Source organism: Oryx dammah, unplaced genomic scaffold (assembly GCF_014754425.2).
Source record: "Oryx dammah isolate SB20612 unplaced genomic scaffold, SCBI_Odam_1.1 HiC_scaffold_4, whole genome shotgun sequence".
Lineage (NCBI taxonomy): Eukaryota > Metazoa > Chordata > Mammalia > Artiodactyla > Bovidae > Oryx > Oryx dammah.
The window spans coordinates 78,366,696-78,394,216 of record NW_024070188.1 but is presented as its reverse complement, the minus strand read 5'-3'; positions in this window follow the sequence as shown (position 1 = coordinate 78,394,216).

The following is a 27,521-nucleotide window of genomic DNA, read 5'->3' as shown; positions in this document are numbered from 1 at the left end:
AATGAAGCCTGCTGGTTCTGTTTCTCTGAATATCCTGATTAATATAATTACTAACCATTTTGGATTGAAATGACTTAAGGCAGGATTACAGGATACTTAAGTTTAGAGTATATCAGTTTAAACTCTGTTCACTTTGCAGATGAAGAAAGAGAGCCTTAGAAAGGATAAATCAGACCTGTCACTCAGAGCATGGGAAGGAACTTGGATGAGAGCTCAGATCACCAAACAACTGCCTCAGTTCTGGTCCCAGAACGGATGGCACTGGTTTTGTCACAGAGACAAACCAGTGGTCACCAGAGCGCTCTTCCTTCGATCCCAGGGTCCCCCGCCTGAACTTTTTCCCTTTCTGTACTAATTCCGGGGCCACACGAACAGTTCACGTTGAACTGTGGGTGGACCTCAACCACCTTCGATAAGTGGATAAGCTCTCAACAGCGTAGACTGGATTCCGCTGCCCGTGAGTGTGATGTTTTCAGATGAGTCAACAATGGGACAGGTATCGCAATCTCCTGCAACTCCAGAAAGGTCTGAGAGGTGCTGTGGGTACAGTCTGTGTGATTCAAGGCACTGCTGGGTAGATCACACCTACCATAAAACTCTAGTGCTTCTATATTATTAGTTACACACAGTATGGTTATTACCAATGACCACACGTGGGCAGCCTGTGTGGACAGAACTGTCCATCAGCAGATCCACTCACGCTCTTTCAGCATGAAATCCTGCCATCCTAGAGCCCCTGAGCTGCCTGCTTGCCACTATGACATCATTTTAATTTAAATGAATATGGCTTACACTTTTCTCTCTTGAGTTTTATGATGAAAAGCTGGCCCCATGCCTTCCCTAGAAGCTGAATGTAGTTGAACCTTCAGCTGCTGCTGCTGCTAAGTCGCTTTAGTCGTGTCCAACTCTGTACGAACCCATAGACGGCAGCCCACCAGGCTCTCCCGTCCCTGGGATTCTCCAGGCGAGAACACTGGAGTGGGTTGCCATTTCCTTCTCCAATGCATGAAAGCGAAAAGTGAAAGTGAAGTCGCTCAGTCATGTCTGACTCTTAGAGACCCCATGGACTGCAGCCCACCAGGAACCCTCAGCTATTTCAGTTAAAAAAAAAAAAGGGAGGGGCCCACATCTAAAGAATGGCTACAGCATTCATCAATCTAGAAGCCGATGATCAAGCCCTGGCCTAAGTGCACAGGGCCCAGTGTTTATAAAACTTTCACTGCTGGGCCAACCAGGTCAAGGAGAAAGTGCTGGGGAAGAGAGAGATAAATGACCACTTCACCATGCCCTGAAAATAGGCTGCCTGCTGTCCAGCTCGGTAAGAAGAGTGCATTTCCTGCTGAGAAATTTCCTTTATATATTTATATTTGGAGAAGGAAATAGCAACCCACTCCAGTATTCTTGCCTGGAGAATCCCAGGAATGGAGGAGCCTGGTGGGCTGCCATCTATGGGGTCGCACAGAGTCGGACACAACTGAAGCGACTTAGCATGCATGCATGCATATTTATATTACATAATTGTATCCATTTATGTTTGGCTGTGTTGGGTCTTTGTTGCTGCATGAGGTCTTTCTCTAGTTCCAGAGGCTGGGGGCTACTCTCTTGAGGCAGTGTGTGGTCTTCTCACTGCGGCAGCTTCTCTTCTTGTGGAGTGTGGGCTCAACAGCTGTGGCACAGGGGCTTAGTTGCTCCACAGCATGTGGGATCTTTCCAGGCTACTGATCAAACCTGTGGCCCCTGCATTGGCAGGTGGATTTGTGACCACTAGGGAAGTCCTCTGCTGAAAAATTTCTCTCCAAAACTCATACCTTCTTCAAATTAAATCCCCTTTGTAACCACCATCTCTCTGACTACAAGCCCATCTGCAAGTTTCTGGGTTTCCTTTAGCCTTGCTATCTATCAGCGAGGCAGCTTATCGAATCAGTCTCTGCCTGGTGTTTGTGCTAAAACAATACAGCACGTGGGAGGTTTTCCAGGAGGCAGAAAGGGTCCTGGAATGAAGGGAACTGCTGTCTCCGTGAACAAGTCGTGTGACCCAGGTCTGTACCTGGCCAGGCCCACCAGCATCTCCGTCCACAGGGGAATTATTTCTGACCTGCGTCTCTTGGGCCCACAAAGACGTCAGAGCCATAATGAACAGACCCCGCCGTGACTCCCACTCCACGGCAGGAGGAGGGGTGTGCTGGAGGCCTTCACTCAGTGTCCGTTATCACCAGTTTCTCACACTGACATTGACACCCTGTTCCCACACAGAGAACTCACGCAACCGAATGCCGCCCTTAACAAAAGCAGCAGGCACCGCCACCCAGGAGGCTATAGCTTGTTAGAGAACCCATCCTCCTGACAAAGGGATGGCCGATTACAATGAAAATAGGAAGTTTCAGTCAGTCTTCCTCAAATGGCAGACTTCTGTACCCGTGGAGCACAGCGTTTACGCTTACCATGAACCAAGTCACTGCAAGTCCCTTGTTATTTATAAAACAGCTCATGTGAAACACCAAAAACAAACAAAACCAAAAAGCAGCCAGAAGAAGGACAGGCATATCCCTCTGGGGTCACTGTGTTCCCCAGGCTGGTGGCCCCCGTCTGGCCCCCGGTTAGAATAAGTGTTCCCCGGGACTCCCACAGAGTTTATGTCTCCAGGGACAAAATTCAAGGATGCAAAAGTTGGCACATTATACCTTGAATGCCTACGTGCAGGACCTTTATTAAGTTAACTCAATGCAGGAAGTATCTGATGAACAGCACTTGTGTTCGAGGTACCACGCTAAGTGTCGGGAGTACGATGGTGATCAAAAGCCTAGAGATAGTCTCACCAGCCTGTGAACAAACAGGCCATCAGCCACCACTCAGTGTGGAGACGATTATGGTCAAGAGGGGCAGATGCTATGGAAGCCCACAGGGGTGGCTCATGAGAAGACGCTATCAAGCATGCCAGCCCACTCGTTGCTAAGGCAACAAAAACTGATTTAGCATCGGTGTCTTAGAGCCACCACTGGATTTTGGCTTCTAGACAAAGAGATGACCCTCATCCAGTTGCCTGATGGTCACGTGGAGAGTGACTTTCTTCAAGAGATAACTGCAAGGTAACAGGCCCTGAAAGTGAAAAAGTTGCTCAGTCGTGTCCAACTCTTTGTGACCTCATGGACTGTCCATGGAATTCTCCAGGCCAGAATACTGGAGAGGATAGTCTTTCCCTTCTCTAGGGGATCTTCCCAACCCAGGGATCGAACCCAGGTCTCCCACATTGCAGGCGGATTCTTTACCAACTGAGCTATCAGGGAAGCCCTAATCACTTCCAAAACCAAGGAATCTGTGCATCACAAATTACATTCAGCATCAGGGTGGGCTCACTCCTCATTTATGACACAACCCTAGGTGTCTGCAGAAAACTGAGACAGTCAGGCAATCACCTCGCACAAAAGGAACTTAACACAGTGTGGAGCGGAGGCCATCTGGATGATTGCGGCTGGACCGACTGTAGCTGACAAAGAACTCATTCAGCTTCAGTAACAGTCAAGTCCCAATAGCCGCAAAGTGTGATTCAGGGTGCCATGAATGAACCAAAGATGAATCAGACCCAGCACCACCCATCCAAGGGCCTAGAGTTAGTAAGGGAGAAAAGACAGCAAGACCCCATACATCACATAAAGAGGCGGGATAACCTGCCCATCTGGGATAGGAGCAAGACGACACTGTGAAGAATGCCAGAAACTTCCCTTGGTTTAAAAAGTAAAAGAAATATCACCAAAGAAAACCAAAATCCATTAAATCTATCCAAAGCAGGCATTCTGAGCAGCAATGCCACTCAGATCAGCAAGCCAAACTACAGGAGGGTAGAGCTGGAGCCCAGCTTAAAAGGAGAAGCAAACAAGCGCACCTAAAAGAAAACAAAACAAAAAATCAAAAACATTAACCTCTACAACAGAACAAACTACAGACCTTTTAAAAAATGTTTGGAGGTTGCAGAGCATCTGTCTACAAAGATAACAGCAGACCCTGCATCCCCACATGAGAGCAGGTGGTGACACCCAGACCACCCAGGAGTGACACTCCCCAGAGCATCGTCAGACACCACTGCGGAGCAGCTCGGACGAGAAGGACATGATGCCAGACTGCGTAGAGCAAGACAGCCTTTCCTAGGTACCCAGACTTGAAGGTCTGACTTGGACGTGGAACCAGGGAGGCCCTGCGCTGTCATAAGGAGGGCAGCACAGATGAAGGACAGAGAGAGAGGCCGGAGACACAAGACACAGAGAAGCATCCAGTGTGATGAAGCATAGCACGGAGTGAAGGTGGACAGAGAGGCAGGCGAGCATGGAGCTCCTCCAAGTCCAGGCGGCCACCTGCCCTTTAGTCATGAGATAGCAGCTGGTCACAAGCCAGCAGCCCACCGGCGCTAGCCCAGCACCATCCACCAGTATGGAACGAGCAGTAACGGAGGCACATGATGATGAAGATTCACAGGGAAATCCTAAAGTGTTTGTCAAATACAAGAGCGTTCATTCACAAGAAGGCTGGAGCATGTGGTGGGGAGTCAGGAGCAAACCCCTCCGTAACCCCTGACTTGGGGTCATGTATCGACCTCTCCACACGTGATTCCCCTCCATGCAAGATGGAGGTGATGATGCCTACCTCCCGGGACTGTTGCGAAAGCAAAATAAGAAAGTATGCCTTTCAATTACCTGACACGGGGCTTAGTCCAAGTCAATAAATGCTAAGTACTAGATGTTAGTTCTTCTTGTCCCAGTTTCTAGGATACAGAAAGAAATGTTGACTTGTCCAAGGGAGCAGAGTGAATAAAAAAAACTTTGAATTATTTTTACCAAGCGCAAGGCTAACGAGATGACTCAGGAATACCAAGGCCAGGCCTCAATGTCCGTTACTAACAAATACTGTAAAACATTTAAAAAGAAGTGTCTCTCCAGGAACTGAGTACGTGGGTAAATTAAAAATCAAAAGGAAAATGTCAATTAAGAAACTGGCACAATTTGACTTGGTGATTATGGTGTTTCAATATCAACGGTAATATTCTGAAACTATTTTCGCAATATTCTAAAATCAAGAGTAAATAATTAGGGCACAGAGGCCTTCTCCAACCCCAGACCAGCAAGGCAGCCTCTGAACAGGCAGGTAAGTGTAGGTCTGTGTCTGAGTTTAGTGCAAGACTGAGCCCTGCAGGGCTTTTCTTCTTTAGAAATAATTACCCATCACCACGAAAGAGGCTCAGCACACATTTGGAGTTTGTAGAATAATCACCTTCTGGTCCTTCGGGCCCAATGTACAATAAACTATGGGGATTGTTGAGAAATGAGCATAAATTATGGCAAATTTATTAAATGTGAATTCTGAGTATGCAAGATAAAAAGGATTTGGGGAAAGGATATGAATTTCAAATTCTCAGCAGGTGGGTGTGACTAAGGGCTTAGCTATGCTCTTCTCCTAATTTTGCCCTTCTTATGGCCAACCATCCAGCAATCAAGCTGCACCTTCTCTCCCAGGACCGAATCAGAGTCCAATTAGCATCAAATTACAGTTCCCGGCTCTAAACTCTCTGTACTTCCCTAAACAACCATAATCACAGCATTTCCTTAGACTGGAGGCACTGCAGACATTTAATTTTAATTACTTCAGCATGGAATCAGCAACATTATTTCCCACAGGTATTTTATTACCTGTTCTTTTCATGTGGATGAACAACCAAAATGTCAATTAGAAGAGGGCTATACGTGGGGAGGGTTGGGCAGAGGATGATGACACACACATTTATGGGTTTTCACCATGTGAAACACATTTACAGGGACACAGTCTAGGAATATAATTTGAATCAAAGTTTCAGGGCCCATAATGAATGTTCCGTTCCCCTTCTAGCTCTTAGGCCACCCACAGGAACTTCACTGCCCAGGCCTCAGACCTCAACCCAACGACTATGAATAACTCCTTCCAAGACTTCCCTGGTGGTCCAGTGGCTAAGAATCTGCCTGCCAACGCAAGGGACACGGGTTCAATTCCTGATCCAGGAAGATCCCACATGCCTCAGGGCGAGTAAGTCCTTGTGTCCCAACTACTGAGCCCAAGTTTTGAAGCCTGGGCTCCACACCAAGAAAAGCCACCACAAAGAGAAAGCTGAGCACCGCAACTAGAGAGTGCTCACCGCAACTAGAGATAGCCCACACAAAGCAACACAGGCTTGGCACAGTCCAGAATAAATTTTTTTCAAACATACCTCCTGCTGGCTGGAACCTGAACTGCTGGCTGCCGCCCAGCCTTGCTCTCCACCTCACTTCTAATGCTGCAGGTGTCCTGCCTGTCCTGACCCCACTACTCTCTGTATTCTCTCCTCCACCAGCATTTTATGCTAAATTCCTTCATCAAGTCTTGTTCTCACTGCACATGAAACCCCAGGGACTCCAACTGACTCTAGGAAAGGAAAGAAGAGGTAGAGTCATTATAGTCTCAACTCCCAAGGAAACAAAAACAAAAAGACAAAGATGAAGGTTTTCTTCAACAGTTGATCGCTGGATTTTTTTTTAGTTCTAATGTAGTGACAGAAAAAAACCAATATTCTATTTACCTTACCTCTCATCTTTTTGCTGTAACAGGCCTTGACATCATTAAAAAATATTTCTAATGCACTAAGCATGCTCTTGAAAATCTTCTGTATGAATGAGCCAGAAGGTTCTTTACAACTCAGTCTTGCCTTACTAACCTTCCACTGCTTCCCTCCCCACAGTAGGAGCAGAGAGCAATCTGGGAGGAGCTGGAATCACATCCCAGATCCTGCGTGCCCTGCTCCATATCCTGCGGGCACCCTGCCATCCTCATCCAGAACTGCAGCTGTTCCAGCATCCTTGTCTAGACTGCTGAGATCCAAAGCATCTCTGTCATTTTACCAGATACCCACTCCATCCTCCAACTCCCCAAGGCCCTGCTCATGAGATGGACACTGGGGATCCATCTCCAGCTCTACTGACAATCCTCTAAGATTCTAATAACATTTTAACCAGCCCTGGGGTCAGTCCTCAAGACAGAAAAGTACATCAATCACAGTTGAAGAAGTAACAGCCCTAGTCCCTTCAGTTCAGTCACTCAGTTGTGTTCAACTCTTTGCCAGCCCCTGGACTGCAGTATGCCGGGCTTCCTATTACCAACCCCTTAGTCCCTTCGGAAGCACTGAACACACAAGAAAAGGTGTATCATACCAAGAGCCTACCGGGTAGCACAGGGAACTGCACTCAATATCTGGTAATAACCTATAATGGGAAAGAATTTTTTAAATAGATATGTGTGTATATATATGTATAACTGAATTATTTATGTACATCTGAAACAACATTGTAAATCGACTATATTTCAATAAAAAGGTAAAAATTCTAAAAAGATGTACTGGTAATACTTTGAAAAAAATATTAAATAAACATATCAACAGACTCAACTTTTAAGATTTTTGTTGTTGTTCAGTCACTAAGTCGTGTCCAACTCTTTGCAACCCCATAGACTGCAGCACGCCAGGCTTCCCTGTCCTTCACCACCTCCCCGAGTTTGCTCAAACTCATGTCTGCTGAGTCAGATATGCTTAAACCTTTTCCAGATGTTACACAGTCATGGTACATTAACTATTTTATAAAAGACTAACTTTATAAGTAAATTAACTCTGTTATAGGGAGGAGCGCATGACTAAGTTTATCATTAGGCATTGTCTTCCAGTTAGAACCCTTCTATCCACATCAGTGTCAATAATAATATCAGTCGCTGAAGGGGCATGAAGGAATAAGATCTGCATAGGACCTGGTGTCTTGATGGCTTCCTCAGTACAGGATGGCACCAGTAGTGGGCCTTCTTTCAGACAGTTAAATTAGTATTTTGGTTCTAGGTGGATCAACTAACAAGTTGCTTTGGGAAAAACACCCATAAGTCTCTTCCTCTGTCCAAAATCACTTTGCGTTTTCTACCTACCAGCCCCAAAGGACTTGGCAGGGATTACTGGTGTCTGAAAATCTTTCATCTCTGGAGATGAAAGGTGCTGATGAGTATTTGCTGGGAAGCACTCCCACGCATGCCCTGAGGGGAGATTCAGAATTCTGCCAAGGGTGTTGACTGCAGATGGGAAAAGGTTACCTTTGAGGTGGAAATTATGATGGACTTTTAATCATCGGGAGGTAGGGCTGCTCACTACCAGGCAGAGACCAGCGACCCTTCAATTCTAGTTTTTCCTCGAGTGCCACACTGGATGTGACCTTGAGCCTCACCCTCTTGCTCTTGGGAATCCAGCTTAAGCACACAGAGTGCCTACAGAAGCCAAACTGGAATGGAAACATTTGTACACTACCACAGTTACACAATGGGGCTTGGCTATAGTTTCAGGCCCTTCTATAAAAGGAGCCAATCGGAAGTAGGAAAAGGACCATGTAGAACTAAAAATGGATAATAATACAATCTAATACAGGGTCTTTCTAAAGTCCTTTAATTTCTAAACTTTAGTGACACATTTTAGGCATAACAAATATCACCTTATGAGTGGTATCAAAAAGGTTTAGTTCCTAATAGGGAATATGGGTTTTGTTCATTTACCATGGAATCTGTAAGAAACACTCTGTTCGTAACTTCTGGACCCTCCATCCTCTGCTGTATTCTTTGACTCCCCTGCTCATTTTCAATTCTCTGCCTCTTTCTTGAGCTCTTCCACCTCCATTCACCTCCCTGGATGTTCCTCAGTCCCAGGCTGAGTCTTTATCTCATCACCTTTGATATTCTTTCTGATGATGTCATGGGCTTCCACTCTCACGGATCAACACCGAGTCTCCTTCTCCAGCTTAAATGGAGACACACTGAGGGACCTACTGGATATGCTGTTTCAAACTCAGGATGACTCAAACAAAAGTAATTCATTACCCCAGCCCTGCACTGCACCCAAGTTACCTGGTTCTGGATGCCCAAGCCGAGATAACAGCCCTTCCAGCAGGCCAGTCTCACCAGAGGCAACCCATCAGCTACCCGAGTCTTGCCAGGCCCTCAGTTTGCACATGCAGCTGTCAGTAAACCCTTTGCTTCCTCGGTGTCTCTTCCATGTGTGTTTCCCCTCTGATATTCTGCATTCACACATACCCCTCATGACCCTCCTATTTCCCACAGGAACACTCCAGGCCTCCTGCATCCACAAATCTCTTCTCCTTTAGTCAGAAGAAAACTCTAAAGCACAAATCAGATTCTGTGATGCTTCATCCATTACAAGTAAAAACCCCAAACTTCTTTGGGCACACAAAACTCAGCTGCTGCTTCCAGCTTCTGTCCTGCCAGTCGCCAATGCAGACTCCTCAGGGCCCATGACATCCTATATTCTCCATGCCTAAGTGCCTTTCCTGCAACCAGAGTGTTCCCCTCTCCTGTGACTGTTCAGCACATTTCTCATTCTCAAAATCAGCCTACGTGGTTCTTCTGAGATGTCTTCCCTAACATCACTGCCAAGGGCTAATAAATCTTTCCTTTCGGATGCATCACTGCATACGGTACAAATCTCTTTTTAAGCACTTATCGCACTACACAAATTCTTTGCTCATATGCATATCTGCTCTACTAGGGCACAAACTCTGAGCTGTCTGTTCTTACCACAGCATCACCTAACAGGGCATGGTAAACACTACATGAGGGGTTCCCTGGGGGGGCCAGTGGATAAGAATCCTCCTGCCAGCACAAGGGTCATGGGTCCGATCCCGCGTCTGGGAAGATCCCACATGCCGTAGGGCAGCTAAGCCCGTCCACCGCATCTACTGAGCCCATGAGCTGCAACATGTGCCAAGAGTCTGTGCTCTGCAACAAGGGAAGCCACCAGAAGCCCAAGCCCCACAACGAAAAGTAGCCCCTACTCACTACAACTAGAGAAAACCAGCAAGGAAGACCCAGCACAGCCAAAAATAAATAAATTTTAAAATGAAAAAAGAACCATGGATTCTGACTTACTTTAAAAAAAAAAAAGTGACATGAACACAGAATATTTGCTGAATAAACTAATGAACAGTCAAGTTCCAGCAGATAGCTCTCCTAAGGTATAAATCCATTCTGAAATGCTGCTTCCACTTTCTTCCTATCATCCATAAATCCAGTTATTTCTGACTCAAGGGTCTCCCCATCTTTTTGAGGATTCCATGCACATATGCCCCAAAGTTGTCTGAAAAGCCAGGGCACCCCAATTCATTTGTATAGCACATAAACTCACATTCAGAAAATATTTCTTATATGTTTCAAAGGCCAAGTGGAACCACATAGCTCCATACTGAAGACACATAAATAAAGGTGCTTTCTTGGGAACTGAGTCTCCGCCCCCACCTCAGTACATCATCATCCCAACATAGATTCCCCTTTAAAAGAGTAAGACAATCAATTTGCCCTAGTGTTTTTAAGACCTTTGGCCCTTTGTTATTTATCATTTCCCTGTTTTACTCATCTTAAAGAAATTCCCAAGGCACTGCCTTCAAGTCAGGAAGAATATGCTTACCAGAAACACGTTTCAATGAATATTGACACATGGTATAGGCTTTTTTTTTTAAAGAACTACAGTAAGCCAAATTTCAACTTAAGCAAGAACCATCCAAACAGCAAACTCCAGACAACACATTGGTGGCAAAATTCACAGGGCAGTTAAAAAACAAGACAGTTTCTTCAGTGTCTCTGTTGTTTCAATTTTCTTTACATAAATCATAGCGGGAAGCGATAACAAAGCAAATCATCTGCACTTGTTTTATTTTTCTAATATATTTTAGCTGCTATACACAAGATTAATGTAAAATAGGGTGTCTCTTCTATACTAAAATTACTGTGTACAACTACACAGGCCAATCTCTTTCTATGCTTTTACAATGTAATTCTTTGTTATGTACAGTTATTTTCTTGTGTCTAAACTTCAAACAGGCACAGGTGGTTACAAAGATTATAAGCAAATATATGCTAATTTACAGAATCTTTGATAACCATTTCCCCCAAATTGCACCATTATTACCTTCCAGTGAATGGAGCATCTAATTCTGCTTTCTTGACTATGCCAAAGCCTTTGACTGTGTGGATCACAATAAACTGTGGAAAATTCTGAAAGAGATGGGTATAACAGACCATCTGACCTGCCTCCTGAGAAATCTGTATTCAGGTCAAGAAGCAACAGTTAGAACTGGACATGGAACAACAGACTGGTTCCAAATTGGGAAAGGAGTACGTCAAGGCTGTATACTGTCATCCTGCTTATTTAATTTATATGCAGGGTACATCATGAGAAACGCTGGGCTGGAGGAAGCTCAAGCTGGAATCAAGATTGCTGAGAGAAATATCAATAACCTCAGATATGCAGATGACACCACCCTAATGGCAGGAAGTGAAGAGGAACTAAAGAGCCTCTTGATGAAAGTAAAAAAAAGAGTGAAAAAGTTGGCTTAAAATTCAATATTCAGAAAACCTGGATGATGACATCCAGTCTCATCATTTCATGGCAAATAGATGGGGGAGAAATGGAAACAGTGACAGACTTTATTTTCTTGGGCTCCAAAATCACTGCAGATGGTGACTGCAGCCATGAGATTAAAAGACACTTACTCCTTGGAAGGAAAGTTATGACCAACCTAGACAGCATATTCAAAAGCAGAGACATTACTTTGCCAAACAAAGGTCCGTCTAGTCAAAGCTATGGTTCTTCCAGTGGTCATGTATGGATGTGAGAGTTGGACTATCAAGAAAGCTGAGTGCTGAAGAATTGATGCTTTTGAACTGTGGTGTTGGAGAAGACTCTTGAGAGTCCCTTGGACTGCAAGGAGATCCAACCAGTCAATGCTAAAGGAAATCAGACCTGAATATTCATTGGAAGGACTGAGGCTGAAGCTGCAACTCCAGTCCTTTGGCCACCTGATGCGAAGAGCTAACTCACTGGAAAAGACCCTGATGCTGGGAAAGATTGAAGGCAGGAAGAGAAGGGGACGACAGAGGATGAGATGGTTGGATGGCATCACCAACTCCATGGACATGAGTTTGAGTAGCTTCCGGGAGTTGGTGATGGACAGGGAAGCCTGGGGTGCTACAGTCCGTGGGGTCTCAAAGAGTTAGACACGACTGAGCAACTGAACTGAACTGAATGGAGCTCTAGTTCTCTGAACTTGAATCAAACAATAGAAAATCAGGCTATAAGGTTTACTAATAGCTATAAAGTGGCTAAAAAGGATGGTAAGATACCAGGCAGATTCTTCTCACTCACAACATTTCCTAAAGGGGAAAATGGAACCAAAATAGAGTAGCTTGCAACTGCGAAGTCAGAAGAAGAGGACAGTGCTCTCTAAGGAAGGGCAGTCCTGGATTCACATCTTGCCTCCCCCACTTTCTTAATCAGGACTGAGATCTCCTACCTCAGGGCTGAGATGATTAGATGGTCAGTGTATATTAAGCACCCAACACAGACCTATCTTCCAGGCTCCAGAAAGTCTACCTGCCACTTCCAGCAGGCAATCAGAGCTCAATTCTCCTTCACTCACTGCTCCCCTCCAAGGCCTGCTGATGGCTCCTCCTCAGTATTTTCCCAGTGCTTCCACCTCCCTCCATCTCCTCTGCTGCCATTCAGTCTACAACACCAACACTCTCTCCTAGGCTAATGCAACAGCCTCCCCACTGGCTTCCCTGAATCTACCTTTAAAACCCCTTTGGAGTCTTTCCCCTGCTCTTAGATGAAAACCAAGATCCTCATTAGGATCTGCAAAGTCTTACAAGGGTGACCCTCACCCCCTTGTCAGCCTCACTGTCCTCACTCCTTACGCTACAGCCACACTGCCTCCTACCTCAGGGCCTTTGCACACCCCACTCCTTTGCTTGAAGTGGGGGATCTTTCCTATTCCCAACTCCACACCCAGCCTAATTACTGCCTTTCCTGATCCTCAAGACTAGGTCAGGCCCACCTTGCGATGAATTAAATACTTTGTCCCTCAAAGAACGTTCTACAGTTGAGATAGTATATTTTTACTTACATGATTAATCAATGTATGACTAATCAAGGTATCACTCTTGTACTTCCCTCTAAACTCAAAGGAAGGCAGGGACTAACAAGTCTTGCCACTATCTTAGTTTGGTGTTTCTGAAACAGAGCCTAAGAGAAGGACTTGGGTACAGCTGGGTCATCATGGAGGTCACTCGGAAGGAAGGAATGAGATGGAGTAGGGAGGGTGGAACAGGGAAGGAGGGTGAGTTACCAAGGTCAACACTGTGGACAACAGGGTATCCACCCCAGGCAAGAGCCCGGGAGCTTTAAAATCCCCGCTGTGGGATAGCCAGAGGTTTCTAAGACAACTGACAATGTGAACTTCAACATCAAGATGTCACACTGCTGCCCATGAACAAGGCAGAAACTAACCTCTGTGCCAAGTCTAGACCCTCGAGTGAGTTCCCACAGTCCAGCTGGGTTTTCCACTGGCCTGGCTAACTGGAGTGGTATGGTGTGGCAGCTGCATCCCAAGACACAGTGTGTGTCCTTTTCTGAGAACTCTGCAGCTCCAACAGAGTGGGAAGATCATAAATGGAAATACTGGTAAAGAACTAACCAAAAAAACGTTCTACTTCAGCATAACCATTAGGCCTCAGGAAGGTATGCAAAGAAGAATTTCACCAAATATTTTTTTCTGAGTCTATTGTTACAATCTGGGCTTGCTTCCCATTTCTGAAATCAAAGTCTATTACAAAGGATAAAAACTAAAGGAAACCCAGGGCCAAACAGGAAAGACACACCAGAAATGTGCAGCAGTCCCATCAAATATTGAAGCCCGTCCACCCAGAGCATCCCTGGTGGGTCCCCTCTGTAAGTCCGCACAGGTGTACACGGCGGCGTCGCGGGGAGGAAAACCTCCAGGCTCTGGCAGGGCCTAGGCGCACCACACAGCTTTGATCTCTGCCCATGCTCAAGGCCTTCACAGTCTCACGTTTGATGTGATGTGACCAATGAACAACAAATACCAACAAAATATGATGTAAACAGGAGCCTGACAGAGAAGCTCAGAACTAGAAACAGCGGCATCTTCACAGTGAGGCTGAAAGTGATGGCAGGGGTGGAGGTTGCGGGGAGGCAACCTCCTCCCAAGGGCCCAAAAAGGGCAAGAGCCCAGAACCCACGATGGATGGCACAAGATAGCTCAATACTCTGGAACCCCTTCAGAGAGCAGCTGGAGTTTCCAAAGTTCAATATTCCCCATTCTAAACGACAGCAGCAGGACTGTCAGACACACATCCAGTAACTTGCCTCCACATCACCCATACCGGGTTGGCCTTAGGGGGCCAGGTTATAAACACAAATTAGCAGCCTGACCAGCTGCCAAATCCGCTTAGCGCCTGCTCCTGCCCAGATTTCAAGCCAGAGTCACCATGCCAAGAAAGAAGCTGTTCCTCCTTCGCACTAGATCATTATTTGACTTCAAATATAAATTGCACTTGAATGAGTGAAAGGGAAGTTCTGCTTTTGTATTATAAAAAAAAGAGGTTATTCTCCCTTGAAAATAAGAAGGTCACAAAAGTGCAAGAGAAAGGAAATAGACAATTATTTGCACAGGGTTATGTGTAGTAGCAGAATTTGCATTGTTGCAATATAAGAAGAATTAAAAAGAAATGGTTTAATTGTGTGTTTATGAACAAAATTAATTTTGCCAGTCCAAAGGCAGGAGGAGAAGGGGACGACAGAGGATGAGATGGTTGGATGGCATCACCGACGCAATGGACATGAGTTTGTGTAGGCTCAGGGAGTTGGTGATGGACAAGGAGGCCTGGAGTGCTGTGGTCCACGGGGTCTCAAAGAGTCAGACATGACTGAGTGCCTGAAATGAACTAACTGGGCTCTGGAGATGGGGAGGGTTGGAGGAAAAGGAGTTAGAGGCAAAGAAGTAAGGGGTGTAAGATGGAGAAGGGAAAGAAGATGAGATGTTTATCTTCACCATGACAGAAACTAGACTTGGGAGAAATAAGGAACCTAAAAGAAGAATGTTTTGTTTACTTTCAATATGCTCGCACACAAGTTATTAATCACACTGGCCATGAAGTATAATTATGGAACTCAGCTTTAATGTTCAAACCCTGTCAAGCCTCCACCTGGAGTTACTCAAAAGCAGTTTGCCCCCATTGAGAAACAAAGAAATAAAGTCTCCCGACTCAGTAATACAATTCCAGAACCAGAGCTTCTCTGTGGTGTCTGCCAGCTCTTATAATACATTTGGTTCCAGGCCAAATGGAAAGTTCTGAGGAGGTCAGCTCTTCAAATCCCAGCCCAAAATATAGTCACAATTCACAATTAGAGCATAGGCAAGCCAGATACATAAACTTTGGGTTTAATGTTTTAGCAGTGTTCATGAGACGATACGCTTTTCTCTGAATTATGTGATTTTCATGTCTTAAGGCTGTAAAAGCTAGATAAGTTTCAGGTTTAGTTCTTTAAAGTACGGTATTGTATCTCGCGTTATGTGATCCTAACACTCACCAACGTCATCAATATTCCCACACTGGCTAAGGAACTCTTAGGAATTACCAAAATGGCACAACACAAAAGTATTTTTTAAAATGTACAGGTAAATTTGTAGATCATTATTAAAATCCTACGACCAGCACACTAAGCTACTTATTCACAGTATCAAGAGAAAACAATCTATTTTCCAACCTGTAGGATATCTAGCCTTTATGCATGAGGCTAGTCTATTATTTTCCTTCTAAGCATCTATCTTCCAAGGACAGTTGTGCGGTATTCCAGATAAACATTTTTGCTGTTTTTATTTATCCACCATTTCTACATGATTTTGTCTTTCACTTATCCCTTTACCTAAGACCTCTCCACATCATATCCACATCTACACTGTTTATTTTTTATTCAGTTATAACATGCATGCAACAAAGGGCACAAATCTTAAGTGCACCTCTTCACAAATTTTACATATGTATACACTCATGTAACTATCATTCAGATCAAGATATATTTCAAGAAATGTACATACGATTGTTCCCCTTCATACACATATGCACACACACACCCACACACTCCCTCCATCCTTGGGATGACATTAAAACTGTGGTATAAGCAAACAGAAAACAGGTCAACCACAATATGATCAACTGCTAAAACAATGCTTTTTAGTTGACTGCAGAAAAAAAAAGTATTCAAAGTATCACTTAAATTTGATGCAGAGAGCCTGTTACTACATTTCTAAGTCTTGAGTCATTACCCTTTATTAAATTATGTTGCCTTGCCACTAAATCTGAACCAGTTATTTTCTTAAGGAAAAGAAATAGTTACAAATCTCAGAGTGGAAGAAAATATTTGCAGATCACATATCCAATAAAGTACTTGCCTCCAAAATATGTACAAAAAGTTGTCAAAACCAAACACTAAAACAACCCAGTTTTTTTAAATGAGAAAAAGACTTGAACAGACACCTCACCAAAGAAAACACATAGATGGCAAATAAGCACATGGAGAGAGGCTCACTTTTAGTCATTCAGGAAATGCAAATTAAAGCCACCAGGAGATATTACTGTATACTAGGAAAGTGGCTAAATTTTTCAAAAAGTAAAACTAACTGATAACACAAAAGCTGGTGAGGATATGGAGCGGTAGGGATGCAAAGTGATGGCCAGTTTGGAACAGTTTCACAGTTTCTTATAAAGCTAAACACACATCTGCCATATAACCCCCTTTATATGGTGACCAAAGCCATCCCAAAGAAAAAGAAACAAAAGAATCACAAAGTGGTTGTCTGAGGAGGCTTTACAAATAGCTGAGCAAAGAAGAGAAGTGAAAGGCAAAGGAGAAAAGGCAAGATATACCCAATCGAAAGCAGAGTTTCAGAGAGTATCAAGCAGACATAAGCAGACCTTCTTAAATGAACAATGCAAAGAAGTAGAGGAAAGCAGTAGAAAAGACTAGAGATTTCTTCAACAAAACTGGAGATACCAAGGGAACATTTCATGCAAGGATGAGCACAATAAAGGATAGAAATGATAAGGACCTAAGAGATTAAGTGGCAAGAATACACAGAACTATACAAAAAAGTCTTAATGACCCAGACAATCACGATAGTGTTGTCACTTGCCTAGACCTGAACATCTTGGAGTGTGAAGTCAAGTGGGCTTTCGGAAGCATTACTAACTACAAACAAAGCTAGTGGAAGTGACGGAATTCCAGCTAAGCTATGTCAAATCCCGAAAGATGATGCTGCTAAAGTGCTGCATTCAATATGCCAGCAAATTTGGAAAATTCAACAGTGGTTAAAGAAGCCAGACCCTCTCCAAGAAAAGAGCAGCGTATTTTATAGCCCCGTTTATATGACACTCAAGAAAACATAAAATTCTGGAAGGAGTAGGGGACCACACAAAGTTTCAGGATGATGGAACCATCCATGACGACACTAGGGTGGTGGACATACGATCCCACGCATTTGTCAGAACCCATACAACTGCACCAGGCTTCCCTGGTGGTTCAGATGGTAAAGAATCTGCCTCCAGTGCAGGAGACCCAGGTTCAGGCCCTGGGTTGAAAAGATCCCCTGGAGAAGGGAATGGCAACCCACACCAGAATTCTGACCTGGAGAATTCCATGGACAGAGGAGCCTGGCAGGCTACAGTCCATGGCGTCACAGAGTTGGACATAACTCAACTGAGCGACTTTCAAATACATACATACAACTACACCACAAAGAGTAAAATAAACTCTTCTGCAGTATTCTCAAAAAATCGACCAGCAATAAGTGGATCTCAGGATGACTTGAAGACTCTAAGAAAGGAGTCGATGGGTGACACAACCTCACTGCAGTGGGGAGGGGAAAGGAGCTGATCTAAGTAACTTTGGAGCCTAGTATTCCACCTGACACTCTAAGCTAATGGCGAGATGTTTTTTAAGTACATAAACACTAAACACTGTGTTGTGACTGGTACATCTGTTGCTCTCAGGAGAACCAGTTGGCAATTCTGCAACTATACATAAACTAGGACTGGACAGATTCATAAATAAACTGTGAAGAAGGGAAGCCAGGATTTTCACTGTCCAAAAAAAAGAAACTAGGAAGAAGGAAAGGGAAAAGAATAAAACGAACCTTGTATTTCTGGATTATAGATGTACATAAACAGGCAAATAGCTATAAAAACAAATATAGACATGTGTGTAAATTCTGTGATATCAGTATGAACTCATGTTTAAGATGGAGAAAGAAATATAGCTATCTATATGGATTGGTATATAAACAATTATTTCCTAGCTCTGTTCATTGAGAGTGCCCAAGAAAAGTAGTGGCATTCCCTAGCAATGAGCACACTCAGTACCCAGGTCTTGGTTTCTAAATGCCATTCTCAACTAAAGGCTAATTCTGAGCTGGAGGAGGGAACACCGCAGATGAGCCTGGCATATCCCCTAGTGCCAGAACACCAAAAGGGAACAGGAGCCACGCTGAGAGAGTTCTCAGTCACCATATCTGGAACAATGTGAACAATAATGACAGTATTGTTATAACCCAAAGAATAAAGTAAATGACTATGAGTCCATACTGACATAGTAACTGAATAAACAGAGAAGGAACTACGAGAATGAGGAATATGAAAAATCATCAATAAAACTGCACATTCATACGGCTCAGGGTAGATAAATACTAAAAGCAGTGGGCAGTTAGTGAAGCTATAGAGAAACAGGGATTTTCAATGCCTCAAAGTACATCACCCCAAATTTATTAAACACTGTGCTAATTTTCAGATATGACCACAAATTAATTGATACTCCTCCCTCCAGAAGGTGGAGCTAAATCCCCTCCACTTGACAGGAGCTGAACATGATTACTTGCTTCTAACAGAATACAGAAAGGAAAAGATAATTATTACACTATGGAGAAAGCTGGCTGACGACGTTAAACAAGTGATCAAAGTATAAATCACAGTGACACCATGTGTCCCTAAGATGATGCAAAGAAAAGGGAACATCATCACCTTTATGCTATTCTGCCAAAATCCATGACCTCAGTCTAATATGAAAAAAATTCAGGCCAACACAAAGAGAGGGAGGTTCCATGAGATTCTTAATCATTACTCACCAAAAATGTCAAGGTCATAAAAAATAACAAGGAAAAACCAAGAAACAGTCATAGACTGGGGAACACTAAGAGACATAACAACTAAATGGAAGGCACAGTCATGAACTGGATCTTGGAACAGAAAACAAGTATTAGTGGGAAAATGTCTCTTGTTTAATTATAGTTCTGTATCAATGTTGATTTCAGAGCATGGCTGCCTAAAATATCTTCTTCCTCTCCAGTTTGCATGTGAGTGTGTGAGTGAGTGAAAGTATTGCAGAGAAGAAGCCAGTTCTGACTCCATGTTGGAACTGACTTGCTTTTCATTGCTTTTGCTATTATAATCATACAGAAGGGCTGGCCTCAGAGAATCCCACCCCTCTGCCTGACTGTTAAACTACACTGCCTTTGTTCAGAACCTGTCCACTGTAGATGGCAGGAAGAAATTAACACATCCTCTGCCTGAGGCTTGCCATTCTAGGAGACGTTTGCAAGATTAATGGCCTTTGCTTCCTCACCTCCCCTGCCCTCCATCTCTGATCTATAAAAGAACCTGGCATCCAGACCTTGAGAAGATGGTTGTTTTGAGGTATTAGCCTGCCGTCATCATCTCAGTCAGCCAACTCCCCGAATAACGTCTCTTCCTTTACTCAACACATTGTCTCTCAGATTCACTGGCCCATTTTGGGGAGAGCAAAGAGAGTCTAGACTTGGAAACAAAAATCCCTCAGTTGTGTCCAACTATTTGCAACTCCACGGACTGTAACCATCCAGAATCATCTGTCCATGGATTCTCTCCAGTCAAAAATACTGGAGTGGTTAGCCATTCTCTGGGCAAAACTATTGGAGTGGTTGTGCACATTGGTAAAACTGAACTAGGACAATAAATTATTTGAGGACTTAATGAAATAGTATTCATAAGGTGATGAGCTTAGTGCTTGCATATAGTATGTTTTCAGTAACAATATCAACTGTTGTCACTTTTATCAATGTCAATGACCTAGACTTTTATTTCAGTGATCTGTATAGTGCCTAGTAGGTGACTTTTTTCTACATTATTAATTATTTATTAATTAGAATATATTTAATTATTTTCTAAGTGATAGTTTTTCCAGTGGTCATGTATAGATGTGAGAGTTGGACCACAAAGAAAGATGAAAGCTGAAGAATCGATGCTTTTTAACTGTGATGTTGGAGAAGACTCTAGAAAGTCCTGTGGACTGCAAGGAGATCAACCAGTCCATCCTAAAGGAGATCAGTCCTGAATATTCATTGGAAGGACTGATGCTGAAGCTGAAACTTCAAGACTTTGGCCACCTGATGCGAAGAACTGACTCATTGGAAAAGACCCTGATGCTGGGAAAGATTGAGGGCAGGAAGAGAAGGGGACAACAGAGGATGAGATGGTTGGATAGCATCACAGACTCGATGGACATGAGTTTGAGCAAGCTCTGGGAGTTGGTGATGGACAGAAAGCCTAGCATGCTGCAGTCCATGGGCTCACAAAGAGTTGACACGACTGAGCAACTGAACTGAACCAAAGTTAATAATTACTTATTAACACTAATAAACATCTATGCAATATCTATTTCACATATTAACAGTCTTTATCTTCAAGGGTTTTACAGGCTAGAATTGCTTCTCTGTCTACACATTAAAATCACCAGGGGAATTTTAACAGTATATTAATACCCAAGCCCTACACTCAGAAATTCTGTCTTAACTGGTCTGAAATGTGACAGGTTGAAAAACTAATCTAGTTGGAGGAACAGAACATAAACTTTAAAATACATATAAAGAAGTAATAGTACCCCAGTAGCAGTACGCACTCCTAGCACCCAGATCTTGATTTCTAATGCCAAGAAACCAGGGCTTCTTAGAGAAATGGCCAATTCTAGATCTGGTACAAGGAAAATTCACCATGATGAGGGTGTGTCATAGGGATATAAAAGCCCACTAAAAGCATTTCCAACGGCCACATCTGGAACAATTTAAGCAACAAAATAAAGTAGTATTGGATTATAACCTAAAGCATGAAATAAATATACATGAATCCATATTGATATAAATGATTGAATGAATAAGTAAATGTAAGAAAACAGAAACTCTCCCATGCAGAATTAAAAGAATTTATGTATATCCTTTGACCCCAAGGAAGTGGAGCATAACTCCCACACTTTAAGGCAAGGCTATGTAAAACTACTTTCTTCCAAAGAGTATAGTTTGAAAAGAGAGAGGGAAAAGGAGTAACTTTCCAGTGGAGAAACCTGCCAAATACCACTTCAAGCCAGAAGGTCAAGGTTAACGAACAGTGAAAAGTCATATTGATAGTATGTACAATAATATGTGATAATTATGACCTCTTATCTCTGTAATCTTCTTCCCCAAAACACATGAACCCAGTCTAATCAGAAAATTAAAAAACATTTTCTAAAACATTTGACTAGTACTCCTCAAAACTGTCAAGGCCATTGAAAACGAGTCAAGTTAGAAAAACTCACAGCTAAGAGGAGGCTAATGAGACGTGATGACCAAAATGTAAAGTGGTATCCTGTGTGGGATCCTAAAACAGAAAAAGGACCTTAGGGAAAAACAGAAATTCTGACTAGGGGGCGTGGTGTTAGTAATATATCAATAGTTCCATTAGTTATTTAAAAAAATACACCATAATAGTGAAAGGTGTTGAAAATGGGTGTGGGGTATACAGGAACTCTCTATACCATCTTTGCAATAATTCTGTAAATCTAAAACCATCCTATAACAAAAAATTTATTAAAAGAAAACAAAAGCCGATCAAGAGGTGAGGGGATGGCATCTTGACACTGTCATTAAAGTGCAAAGAACCTGAAGAGTCATGAAAATTTTCAGAAAAGGGCAGGACTGAGGTATAGGGAAAGGCAGGTATGAACAAAGTCTCTGAAGTCCCAGGACCCAGGAAAGCAGTAACACGGAGCTCCATCAGAACTAGGCAGGGCACACAGGAAAAATCCAAAGGATTGTCTGACTCAACAGTTGGTGAAATAAAGACACTGGAAGCACACAGTTCGTTTTGATTGGCTTTTACGGCCATACAAGCTCAATTCTCTAGCATTTTCTCTCTAATGGGTTCATTCATTATCAACCCAAAATTTTCTGTCTCCTTACACAACTATTTTTCTCAGATATGCATATTAAGAGTTCAATCCTTGATTGGAGAACTAAGATCCTGCATGCCACACAGCACGGCCAAAAAAAACAAAAAAAAAGTTGTAAGAATAGTTAAAGAACTCCCACACACCCCTCATCCAGATACCCAGTTTCTCCAAGTATCATCATTTTACCATTTTTGTGTTCTCTCTCCCTCTTTGTATGTAAGCTTCAGAGTAGTTATCTTGATAAATATATTGTATTCTTATCAACTGAACTTTCTAAATGTAAACAATATCTCCTTAAAGTTTCAGTACTTTGGATGCCCGATGTCATAGTAACAACCCATTTTCATTATACCATAAAAGGTACAGAAGATTGAAATGAATTTGAAGTAATATCAGGATAGTCTCGACTCTATACTGACAGATACTAAATTTATAAGAGCCAACAAACATAGTCCTTCACTTAACGGAACTTACAGACTATTTTCCTAAGGTTGACTATTGTCATAGAATTTGTGGCTAGGCAGATCATGGAGAATAGAGATATTCCCATAGTTGCATATGATAATCAATTCCATAATCCTTCAAAAATTTAATATTTGTTAAGCGGAGTCAGGAGACAGAACATGTAAAAGTTCTATCTATGACTAATCGATAGATCGAGCAGCTTGTGTATCATTGCAAATGGCACGTTAATGTGAAATGTTGTCTTGCAGCAAAAATCAGTCACCAGTATTATCTGTAATGGTACAAGTAAAGTCACTATAATAGACAGAGGGGTTTAAACCACATCCTGCATCTGTGAACATCTTAGTTTTTCATGTAGAGGAGCACTAATCTTCCCCCACATGCCTCTTCCCACCTCTCTCTCTCTTCTTCCTCCCACGTGACCCACAGGTAACAAGCTAAAAAAGTAAATCCACTTTCCACAGCGGCAACTGCTAAATAAGCTGCGAGAACCACACCTTCAAACAGAACAGTAGGGGGAAACTGCCACCTCATTTTAAATCACTTTGCTAAAGTCTTTGAAAGAGGTAAGATTTCAGAGAACATCTGATAGAAAAGACCCATCACTGAAAAGAGGGCATTCTAGGCCAAGAACACCTTGCCAGGAGACATCCAGGAAACAATGGTTTGGTAGAAAGAACATGTGCTTTGGATCCAGGTGGACTCGGGTCTCCTTCCTGGCTTACTGGTTACTAATAGTGCATTTCTGCCCTTGGGCAAGTTCCTGAGACGCTTTCCTTCCCTAAGTAAAATAAATGTGGAGAATGAAACTTAACTTGAATTGGTAAAAAGATGAAAAATAGCAAGCCAGCACATAACATGTGCTCCATCACCAGGCCCAGTAGGGGGGTCCCGATGGGGTCTCCTCCGGGGGGCACCGAGCCTCTAGACAGCTCTCCCTCCTGGTTGTATATCTGTACCCTCGCTGGGGTCTTCTGCCCAGACTGTATCTTTGAATCCAAAATCCCGTTTTCTTATTCTCTACTGGAGACCATTTGCTTCAGTTACAGAGAAGGAAGCAGTATGTTGAGAAAGTGTAAAATTACTAAAACTACCAAAAGCAGCTTTAGTTCAGTCGCTCAGTCGTGTCCAACTCTATGCGACCCCATGGACTGCAGCACACCAGGCTTCCCTGTCCATCACCAACTCCCAGAGCTTGCTCAAACTCACGTCCATCACATTGGTGATGCCATCCAACCATCTCATCCTCTGCCGCCCCCTTCTCCTCCAGCCTTCAATCTTTCCCAGACAGGGTCTCTTCCAGTTGAGTCGGTTCTTTGAATCTGGTGGCCAAAGTACTGGAGTTTCAGCTTCAGCATCAGTCCTTCCAATGAATATTCAGGACTGATTTCCTTTAAGATTGACTGGTTGGATCTCCTTGCAGTCCATGGGACTCTCAAGAGTCTTCTCCAACATCACAGTTCAAAAAATGACTTAGCTTTTACCTAAATCAAACACTCATCACAGTGTCATTTCTCTTATCATGATATATATTTAAAACAAATATTTTCCTACAACTACCACATAATTTTCTGACAAACCAGACTTTTTGGTAATTTAAGAAAAAAACTGAAATGAAAGTATCTTGTTTGTCCGGAAATCAATTTTCCAAATTTCCTTTCCAAACATATGTTTATACCAAATTTTTTAAATTCGTGTTGTTTTTTAAGGACAGTTATTGGTTCACATGAGAACTATTCTGATCAGTGCACCAATTATAAAACTGAAGGTTAGAACAGGCAGTTAAAACGTACACTCAGAACAAGGTTAGCTGCTGCTATCACAACAGACATGCCAAGACTCAGCTGCAAGTAAAGTCAGACGAACTTTCCAGCCACAGACAAATCTAACAGTAATTACAGCACTAATGACCCGTCGCTAATGAGCAAGCTTGGCAACTAAAGCAGGTGTAAATCAGGAAAACACAGAGACTAAACAAGGCCATTTCCCATTATCTTTTTGATTTCTTTTTTAAGAGTTCTAGGTATGAAATGAACTACCTGAAAACACACTGCCTTCCCAGACTCCACCCTGGAAACCTCTCTCTGGGTTCCCCGGGCAGAAAAGCACCCCTGGCCTCCAAGGCCAGGGTCTCCGAGGTCAAGGTGATAAAAGGTGATAAACTCCCGTCTGGAGTTCACAGGTGTGTCTGGAGCTCAAACAAGGCGCCGGGGGCTCTGAATGAGTGGGTGGAGCACTTCAAGAGCACTTTCTGTTCAAGCACGCCCCACGTTTGCTTGTTGCACCGTTTACATCACCTTCTAAAAATACTCTGGAGCAATACAGCCAAAGTCTCCCACAGCCCTCTCGCTACCTTCCCAGAGACGTGCGGCCTTCCAGGCTCCCGTGGCTCTGGTTCCTGCCTCTGACCTCGCCTCACGGTGCTGTTTTCTGACTCCCTTATCCCAAACTCATCTGTGCTCACATCCTCCCTTCTCCTACTTCTCCTCCTCCGGTCAGGGTCCCACTTTTTTCCTCGCAGCCTTGTTCATTCATTTGCTCTTTTCGTCTCTGTGCGTGATCTGCTCCAACAATCTCTCTCATCACAACGGACAGCAGCAAACCACAAAAATCAGAATTTTTTTTTTTTTTTTTTTTGGCTGTGTCGGGTCTCAGTTGGGGGACTTGGGACCTCAGTTGCAGAGCATGGACTCTTTCATTGCGGCACCGGGCTTAGTTGCTTCTCCACACGTAGGATCTTAGTTCCCCGATCAGGGATCGAACTTGTGTCCTCTGCTCTGCAAGGTGGATTCTTAAGCACTGGACCACCAGGGAAGTCCCCTCAGTGAGATTGTTTCAAGCATGCTGGCTTAGCCCGCCTAATGCCCACGTCTCCCAGCTTAGCCCACCTAATGCCCATGTCTCCCGTCCAGTTCTGTGTGACTCATCTGGTAGCACTGGGTTTGTACTTAACAGTGTTCATCTGTCGGTCACTTCTGTTTCCCTAGCTGCCTGAATGAGAAGGCGCCAAGAGCGTCTGTGTGCCGACACCCCTCTCCTCTCTGCCTCACAAGGCAAAGTGCTTTCCTTCACTGTCCACTCCCTTTACCCCGTGTGTGTTCAATCACTGGGCCTCGGGGGCCGGGCTGAAAAAACAGAGGAGGAGCAGGATGAGGTGAGGTGGCTGGGACTTCTCGTCCTCACTCAGCTCAGGCTGGAGGGGGCGCAGAAAGACCTTTGGGGGCTGGAGAGCCACTGCCTGCTGCCTCCTGGGCGAACCTGGGACAAGGAACCCTGAGCAGGATGAACAGCACAGGGAGGAGGTGGATGGGTGACAAAGAAGAGAAGGACCTGGGTATCCCGACCCCAGACCCATCGGGAACTCAGCATCCCCACCGTCTCCCCATCTCACCCCACGTCTTCACAAGTCTGACCAGAAAATCTCTCTCGCGATGCATCTCATAGACCCCCTACAAGTCTGAGAGCCATCGCTAGCTCATGTTGCATTTCCAAGAAGAATAAGCCATAGTAACAAATCCAAATGCCAGTGGCAATGGAGGCAGGGCTGCTTGGGGGGGTGGGGGACTGCCACAGAGAAGAGGGGACTGTCCTACAGAGTCAGAGTCCACACATCCACCCCCCCTCCCCTATCCCAGAGAGGCACGGGGTTCCCAGCGGAAGCTCTGAGAAGAGCAGAAACCCTGGAGAACAATGTGTGAGCCAATTCCTCGCACTTGCATTCTCCAGGCACGTCTCCCTTGCAGTTCTGGACTACAGACAGGGAAAAGAGCCCTCCTTGCAGACTAGAGCAAGGAGAAATTGCTGGGCTTCAGGTTCCTCTGAAAGCTGAGGGAGTGAGACCTGCATAGCACAATCGCCCCGGGAGCACCCCCACACACACACCGCCCACTTTGAGATCCACATCCAGAGACTCCATCTAGCCAGCCAGAGACAAGGCCAATGGTGTCTTCATTTTAAATTCCCCAGGTGGCTCTCTTGTGCTGCCAGTGCTGAGACCACTGGACAAGAAGGTCTCTAAAAGCCCCTCCAGCTCTATGAAGGCGGCAGAGGGTATGGGGACAGCAGTCAGCAGAATCTGGTCTTAAACCCACTTTCCGCCTCTTCTTGTCCACGTGACTCTGAGTAGGTACCCAGATTCAATGGGCAGATTCAAACACGATCAGATGAGGAAGGTGTGACTCTGGGTAGGTCTCTCTCCTGCCAGAGTCACGCCTTCCTCATCTGATCGTGTAGATAACAATGCTTCCTCCATAATGTTATGAGGTGGAAATAAAATCATGCAGGGGAAGAACCTGAATGCAGTCACTAGTGTTTAATGTAACTACGGGATGAGTGAGCTAAAAATGTCAGAGACATCGTTAAGTCTTAGTCATGTCCCACTCTTTGTGATCCCATGGACTGTAGCCCACCAGGCTCCTGTGACCATGGGATTCTCCAGGCAAGAATACTGGAGTGGGCTGCCATGCCCTCCTCCAGGGGTCTTCCCAGTTCAGGGATGGAAGCCGGGTCTCCTGCACTGCAGATTCTTTACCGTCTGAGCCACCAAGGAAGTCCCACATCCTTAAGTTCCCCACTAACATAGGATGACCAGTGGGATCCTGCCTGCATTCAACCCTGCTAAGGAGGCAATTGCTAATAAAAGAGGTGAGAGGCCCAAGTGCCAAGTGGACCAAGCCCTGGAGGGCATGGGGGCCGGGCAACTGCCTGCAACAGGACGGGTGGGGGAACCACAGGAAAAGGTTTTCCTCTCCCTGAATGAACAAACACTGTAGATAAAAAGTTAGGGGAAAAAAAGGAAAGAAACAGAATAAAGCTGTAAATGCTGGCTTCTGGCCAATCTGCCAGGGTGAGGGAATGAATTTCCCATACAAAACTGTTTCAA